We start from the raw sequence: 8,681 nt of genomic DNA, 5'->3' as shown, positions 1-8,681 counted from the left end.
TAGTCACCATAGAGCTAATAGATGAGGCATTCATTGTTAGCGCCCAATATAAGTTTTTATTCTTTGACAAGAGGTTCTACAGATCAGCTATATATATGAAGGACCACATCCATTGTTTTGTTTTGAACCTCGCTCTGACTACTTAATGTCTACTGGTTAATTTTTGCTGTTGAGTTTTTGTTCCTCCTCTCCCTCTATGGAGAGCAGTGATTTTCTACCCACACCCTGTGTGCTACTAATGTATCACTAAGTCTCTTCTCAGTTGTCTTTTTATGCTTAGTCTCTTGGTTGAGAACTTGAGCTCTCCAGATTTTTACTATTTGCAACAGAAGATATCTCAGACATTTGTAGTTCAAAGGTGAAAGTACAGTTCTAAAAAATCCCCAAACAAAAAATAAACCACCCCCAAAAGCCCCACCACATCCAGACCAGAATGCATGACATTTTTTGAAATTATATATTTTTTTCTCCACTACTGTTCTAGCAATTAGGAAGAATATGATTTATTACACCTCATAGCCAGATTTGCAATTGGACTTACAGTATTTGTATTTTACAGTATTTCACTATTGACTCAAAAAACAAAGGCAAACTATAAGCCCTGACTCTATGTACTGAACATTTCAGGGGAAAATAAAAAAAACTCACATCTTAAGGTATTAATTTACTCAGAAAAAGCATTCAAACTTTCAGTTTCCTTCTTTCTTGACATGATGATACAGTTGATTTACATGAACACACAGGCTTCCCTAGCTTCATCCTCTTCTTGCTCACTGAACTGGAGGCTAGTCCAGGCTCCCCAGCCTCCAGCTACAAGGCCTGGTGTCTTTTCTTTCATTTGCTCATGGTCACAAGTCTCTAATCTTCACATACAAATGCTTCATACAGCTCCTTCTCTCGGTTTGTTCACACACTCAAATCAATGTGACTCTCAGCTCTTCTGCTCTTAAGTCCACAAGTGTTTTATGCCATAATACTCCTGGTAAAATAATGGAAGTCCCTTCCATTAGCAAATTTTAAACCTCTTTTCTAGAGCTCCCAGTCTCTTGCCTAATCCTGCCATGAACACCTTTAGTGTTTTATCTCTAGAGATAAATCAAGGAAGTTTTATTCCTCAGAGTCTGATCTTTAAGAGATGTTACATTTATAGATCACTTTAAAGGATATAATTATATAAGCACTATTTAATCATTATGAGTCACTATGGATATGGAAAGAGTAAATCATGTTAAAGAAATCTGGTTACTTTTAAAAATGAAAAATGTTATTAGCCTAGATAAACCAAGAGGCTTGACATAGCTGGGTTTTTAAAAAGGTTGAGAGGAAATTCAAAATGATGGATCATTGTTATCATTAAGAAAGTTTTGTTGTGGATAGAGTAAATCTTTACTAAAACTTTTCTCCAATATCAAGCACTTGTGACCCAGCATTCACATATGAAGGTCTGTATCCTGAAGTCTGACTCTTTCCCACCCTTGATTGGTTTGGATTTTTAGGGCATCTGATTTTCCTGTAAAGCCTTATAAAGTTCAGTTGCCTTCAGTTCTGATGCAGTTGCCTGTCTTCAGGGGTGAGCAGTACCAGGGTGCCAACCAGTACCCAGAAAAACAGGGAATTGGATAGAAAATGGAAAGGCAGCATCAGCTGAGAAGTGAAGTCTCACAGGGCTATAGATTAACACCAGTAGGTTTTCATATTTTATGCAATGGTCTAGATAAAGCTGTAATAAGTCATATCATTAAATTTGCAGATGATACTAAAATAAGGAGAGCATTTAAGACTCAGAGGGATGTAAGAATAATCCTGACATTAACAAAATGGGCTCAGAGGTGAGATAGGAAATTAAATGAGTGTTCCTTTAATGTAATGAAAATTGACACACTTCAGTAGAAATAATGTTCAGGACACATACTGAGACACTTATAACTTAAATTATACAAAGTTAATTAATATGTAAAGGGAGAGAAAGTTGTGAGCCATTCTTGCAATGCCATTCATAGTTTTTAATTCTAGGACATGACCCCTGTCCTCAAGAGATAACAGATTGGCACAGACATAATAACACACTGTCATTTAGCACATTAAGAAGGAGTGTCTGCCAGGGAAGTTCAAAAAAGAGAGCTACAGCCCTCTGGGCCAGACAGTCACTAACAAGGCTCAGAAAAATGACTGTGGCCGCCACCAAATTTGACTTTCTACTATTTTCTTCTCTACAAATTTATGTCTGATTAGAGGCTACTTTAAAACTATACAGATTATTTTAAGAAAAGAGTCCTCAGGTATGAAGAGAAATGTTGTATTACCAGCTATCTTAATAATAGTCAAGAATATTAAATGCCTATTTCTAACAAGAGACAAAACCCCCAGCTGTTAAACAAAAAAAAATCCAAAAATCCCAATCTCTAAAAGTAGGCCTCTGACTCTCTCTCAAGGTTTCATAAAGAAAAAAGATCTGAGAATAAATCAAAAAGGTCAGCAAGATGCAGAGGAAAGGGCAAAAATAATGTGAAAACCCCCCCAAAACCCAACAACAACAACAATAAAAGCAAGAACACAACAAAACAAACCTCCAGGGAAGCTAAAGGCAAAGGTTCTTTTTTCTAGTTCACACCAGAAAAAAAAAAGCCAACTCAAACCCACCATTAGAATACCAAAATATTTTTGATTAAAGACTGGAAGAGTCAGAGTTGTTCTCTATTAATACTACTATTACGTAGACATTAGCATGTCATAACATGTACCTCCAGAGTAAAATACCTTTTTTCATTATACTGGTTAAAAGTCTGAGGAAGACAAAAAAAACTTCCTCAGAACTCCCCCACTGAACCAATGCAATCATTTACATTGAGGGCAGCAGGTTCCCCTGTTGTACTGGGTTTAGCCAAATTTCTCCACCTAGTCATATTAACAGCCCAAATTATCTACAAGCATCCAACTGTAGAGACTTAGTTAGACCTACTGTTTGTTACAATTCGAAGAGCAAAATTTCAAGGAAAAATGACAGCAGTGTTAACAGAGGGAAACTGCCAAGGTCATGTGATTCATTTATCTAGGAGCTTAGCAACAAAGGGGAGCTGTGAAATACTGTAATAGCAATAAGCCAGTGGATTAACACAGCATCAAGCAACATCTTGAAGGAAATCAAAGTAGTAAACAAAATGAAATACAGTGACAAGAATGAGAATAGGGTGTTCAGTTCTTAACGGTATGAAATAGTGAATGAACTGCAAAGGACCCGTACATATCACAGCAATATAAACAGAGAGGAGGGGGAAAATGCTAGCAAAGCAAGCTTTACCTCACTTAATAAGAACCAAAATAAATTTCTATTCCTTCTTTAATGAAATATTTCGTTGGTGTCTTTCCTAAATATATGATAAGAGCTCTGATGTTTGTAAAAATAGTATCTTAAAATATTTAAACAAAAAGTAGAACAATTACAGAATATAATGAAGTACTATTTAAGATTCCCAGAAAACCAAATAATTCATCTAGGCTACACTGCAGGGTAAAACAAAAACAACAGAAAAAGAAAAACAGTGACTCATACTGGTAAGCAAACACTCTGATTTCAGTCTAGAAAACATAATTTGATATCTTTGTGAAAGAATCCCTTACAGTAAGTGTATCAATATCAATCAAGTCAGAGGATATATATAAAATACACTGTATTACACTACACAAATAAAGTCCACAGTCTGTGATGTAAATTGAATAGAAACAGTTACAATATCACAAATTCTGAGCAGTAGAGATAAAACCTCATTTCAATATAAACACCCATTGTGAATGAAAAGCACACTAGGTGTCAGGATGACAGAATCACACGTGGTAAATATGAGTACATCATCCTTTAGCAACACCTCCTTGCTGCAAGCACCAAATTACATCTGCAAAAGATTTTACCTTGATCACATCTGATGTTAAATATCAAGTTTTGAGCTTGTATATGAATGTATACAAGTGATAACATTAAAAAGTCTAACTCAGCAATACTATTTCCTATGTAAATCTATGTAAATTTTCCTATGGAAATGGATACCTCTTAATAGCAACTAGTAGAGAAGTTAGAAGACACCCAAAATCTGAAATCTTAATTTTCCACTACTTTCATCTTTAATGTCTCTACTAGCACTCTCCTTGTCCCCACAAGTCACTTACCCACACGATTGCATGGAAAATTCTGTTGTCTCTCACTTTGATTTGCTTCCAATAAGGAATAAGACCTTCAAGGCATCTATGCTTAATGACACCAAGTTTGAGTGAGTTTTTAGTTAGTTGAATAATTCTGCTTTTGTGTTTACAAGAGATGATAAGAATGGAAGTGACTATTTCATTTCTTTCTCTCATATTATATTGTAAGACTGCATGAATTACTCTGTTTAGGACAGGAAGGACAAGGGATACAACGCAACCAGTTGTATTAAGAAGCAATTCCAAAACATCTACTTTCACATTTTTATTCTAAATTTATTGATGATTACTTTGTCCATTGTATTTTAAGGCTTCTTTGCCAATTAATTTACCAACTTCTGCTTTTCATGTTTAATCCCTAAAGACTCAAAGGTTATATTCAAATTGCCTTTTTGTTCTCCCAGGTTCTGGTGTGCATCCCAGTTGTGTTTTGACTACCTGCTGGTACATGGCAAGGTTTTTCATTCTTCTTCCCTCCCTATGACAGATAATTATGTCAGTCTGAAAGTAATATTTGTTTTGTCCTCAATCAACTACCATGGAATCTGCAGACGGCCTGGGAAATCATACTGCCTCTTACATTGTGTTTTATTTCTTTGAAAGATGAGTCCTTTTTCAATCTTTAAATAACCTATTTTGCCTGCCTTTGCATATAGGTGACTGGAACTGTAAATGATACTTTGGTAATATGAACAGAGACTCATCAGCATCTTGTAAAAACAGCATTAGGCCTTTTCCATCTTAACAAGGAATTTGTCATTGCACACCACCTCCTTTCTCAATCCTTTAGAGCCCCCTGGAACTGACTAGCAAACCCAGTTATTCCTTCTCAATTACTCTTAGTCACTTATGTTTTGAGTTAACAGCAGGTTTTTTTCATTAGCCCTTCAGTGAATGACATTGCTGTTTATATTACTAGAGTTTAATTTCTGTTATTTTATTTCTTTAAGATTATACTATATCCAGATCTGTCTGTCCTGATATCTTGCAGCTTTATCAGCCAATTTTCATTTCTGCACCTAAACATTCTGTGCCAAGGTAATAAGAAAAAAGTTAAATAATAATAACCCTAAGACTGAGTCTCAAAGAGTTCTAATATTAACTCCCAGGGTGTTTTTTATAAGATTCTTCTAAGAAAATTAGAACAGGTGAACTGCATGAGGCCAAAATTTCCCTTCTGCCTAGATGCTTAGGGAAAGTATATGATTTTTTTCTTGAATAGCCCATAGATTTTTTTTATTCCATAAATCCAAGTATTTTTGAACTTCATAAACACCATTATATTAATAGCATTCTATAACTGTAAACTTCACAGCTTAATTATATGGTGGATGAAATAGTACTTCATTTTCTTTTGAACCTAACAGCCTATAACTTCATTTGAAATTAGTTAAATTTTTCAACATTAAAGGAAGTTAATGAGCATTGCCCTATTGGTGACGTCTCTACGTGTGATTTTATAAACCACAATCATATTCCCTTTCAGCAGGCTTTTCTTTCTAGTGCATTTAGTAATCCATTTTGGTTTTTTTCCTTACATGCTTTATAATTACCGCCTTTATCATAATCTTTCTCAACTTTGCAACAATTATTTTTTGAAGTATTGACAGATAATGCATTATACTGCTCTTGTCTAAAAAAATCAGTTACCCCATGTAGAAATGGCAGCAATTTAGTCTGAAATGACCTTGCTTTTGTTAATCATGCTGTATTTTATTCTGTTTCCTATTTACCTGCATCTTTTTATTTTTTCTTTTTTTTTTAAACAATTTTGAATTATACTGAGGTCAGACTAATAAGCGTCAAATTATTTCAATAATGTTGTCTTTTTATCTAATAGAAGTGCACTATCTGTTGTTCTCCAGAGCTGAAAGCATCCTTATTATTTCATTACTTTTGAACAGTGAATGTGTGCCCAAAGTTGAACTCATTAAGCTTACCTACTTTTGTTTCCAAGAGTTATTTCCTTTTTCTGTATTCAAACTCATGAATTGTCCTCATTTTCGTCTCACATTCTATATCTTCCTCTTAATTTAAAACTGAAACAAGGCATGCATTTGGATATGTACGCATACTTCCTGAATTTATTTTTCCATTCCTTTTACAGCTTCTGAGCTCAATGTTTTGCAGCTCTCAACTGATCTTTACTAGTGTCTGGCTTCCTAGGTAAAGTTTTCTTTGTTGATGAGCCCTTTTCTTCATTTCTTTCAGATTTACTCCTAGTATATTTTTAGCATGACTATTCATCTAGTTAGGATCAGATCTTTCCCTGTGTACTTAAGTTCTTCCTTCAGTTTATATGAAACAAAAATAACAATGATGATGATGATGACGATATATTATTTTATCTTTGCAGCTCCGGTCGAACAAGCTGTTGAGGTGCCATTGGGAGGGTGTCATTACTTCAATGCAGGGCCTTTCTACTACCTTGCACCAACATGGAAACATGGATCTGGTGATGTATCTGAACTAATACGCTACCCCCACAGCCTGAATACTGGGGAAAGTGATGTAGCAGGAATCCAGGTGGCTCTGCACAGAGCTGTGCTCTGTCACAGCTGAGATGAAGGCGGATTTTAATAAGACAGGACAGGCTCAGGCAGGATGTCTCTGTCCTGTGCTCTCGGTACACAATGTTCCAAGAAGCTTATCAGCACAGCACTGTGCAAATCAGCCTGGAGCCTTTCTGAGCTTAATGCATCCAATTGTATGATAAAAGAGCAGTACATGGAGGTCTAAAAACCCTTTCAGATTCTGGTTGAGAATAGTCAGGTATATCAGAACTTCCTGGCCGTGCCAGAAACAGATATATAAAATTCCCTTGTGGTATTCCTGTCCCTCTGTTTCTTGTGATCTTACCTGCTAAGTTCCCAGGACAGATATTAGTGAGTTTACTCATTTCACATCAAGAAATTTCTCCCTGAATATCTCTCTTTAAGCCTAGAGAAAGAAACTTTGCTGCTTCTAGTATTCGCCTTTTATAGTAATTTGTGCAATCAAAGACCTTGAAAGCACAGTTCAATGGAGAAAAGAGACTGCAGTGTTTTCTCACCTGAACTGATGTCACCAAAACTGCCCATAAAAGCTAAACAGACACAGTGCCAAACCAGGACTATTTTTATGTACCAATACTTGCATAGAAAAGTCACAATATGCTAAGTAAACTACTTAATTACTTCCTATTTTATTCTTTTAAGGACAATCTGAAAATACCAAATAGCATGATAGAATTCCTCTTAAATAAATGAAATGTGAGATTAATTTGGATACATTTTCATTATAAAAAGTGTCTTTAAACATCATTACCATTTTATATGTCCCACAAGTTCTGTAAAGCCTGAATAACAATGAAAGACGTAACACTGGCTGTAAAAATTGAACATTTCTCACTCAGCAGCAGGAGAAATGGATATATGATCTATATGAAAACAATAACTGAATGCATTGTTTTATGTGGTTTATGCATAGAAATTTGAAAAACATGCAGTTCAGGAAACAGTAATTTGAGGCTTTCTCAAGTACTTTTGCATTCAGATTGTTTGAGTCCATTACCTTTGCTATTCCAAGATCATACTTCACCTCTTCATTTCATAGTAAGATCCCTCTCTGACTAGCTCTCTGACTGAGTTGTTGGTTTATTACCATAATGGAGTGAATAGGATATAAACTGTGTTGCTACTGTTGCTACACACCAGAATAAATAAAAGGAAAACTAGATTTTAAGATATGTGAAACAATATCAAGAAGTAAAATGTAATATAAAGCTTTGGTTGCTTGAGAAAATAAATTTTCTTTAAAAATCAGAATTAACTGAAATCAAATCATATGCAAAAAAACCCAAACCAAAATAAAACCCTACCAAAATCTATAATCTGAGGCAATGAAGAAATCTCTTACTTCATTTATGGGGAATTATTTATCATTTTCTGTAGAACAGAAGAAGCCAGCAAAAAGGTCCCAAAGTCACAGCCTCTAGCAAATAATCATGAAACTTTCATATGAAGATACTCATCGTGGGTCAGATGTTATGTAGAGCTGTGGGTTGAGGAAAAATAAGGTGCATTCCTCTGCTATGCGTTAAGGGACTCTGGAAGTCCTCAGGAGAATAAGGAACAAACAGAAGAGAAAGGTGCTGTCCTGAGAACTTGCCACAGCATACTCTCCTTGTGCATTTCAGATCTCCTAATTTCTCCGGGAGATTTTGTGAGGTAGCATTACTCAGCACTGCCTACTGTGACACCAGGGACTGAGTGCTGTTTCATAGTGCATACACATTAAAAAAAATGTAAATACATTGGGTAATTTAGTGTAATGCAAACTCATTGGCCACACTTACTCATTGTATATCAGTCTCACATCTCTGGACAAGTCTAGGACCCTTGTCTGAAGCTCTAAACAGACACAAGCCATATTCACAATATAACCCATGAAGATGGCTTGCTTAGGAAAACCAGAGCTAATTTCCTTCTAAATACTCATTACGGTTC

This window comes from Manacus vitellinus, unplaced genomic scaffold (assembly GCF_001715985.3).
Source record: "Manacus vitellinus isolate BGI_N305 unplaced genomic scaffold, ASM171598v3 scaffold_3_pilon, whole genome shotgun sequence".
Taxonomy (NCBI): Eukaryota; Metazoa; Chordata; class Aves; order Passeriformes; family Pipridae; genus Manacus; species Manacus vitellinus.
Note: the sequence above shows the minus strand (reverse complement) of the source record.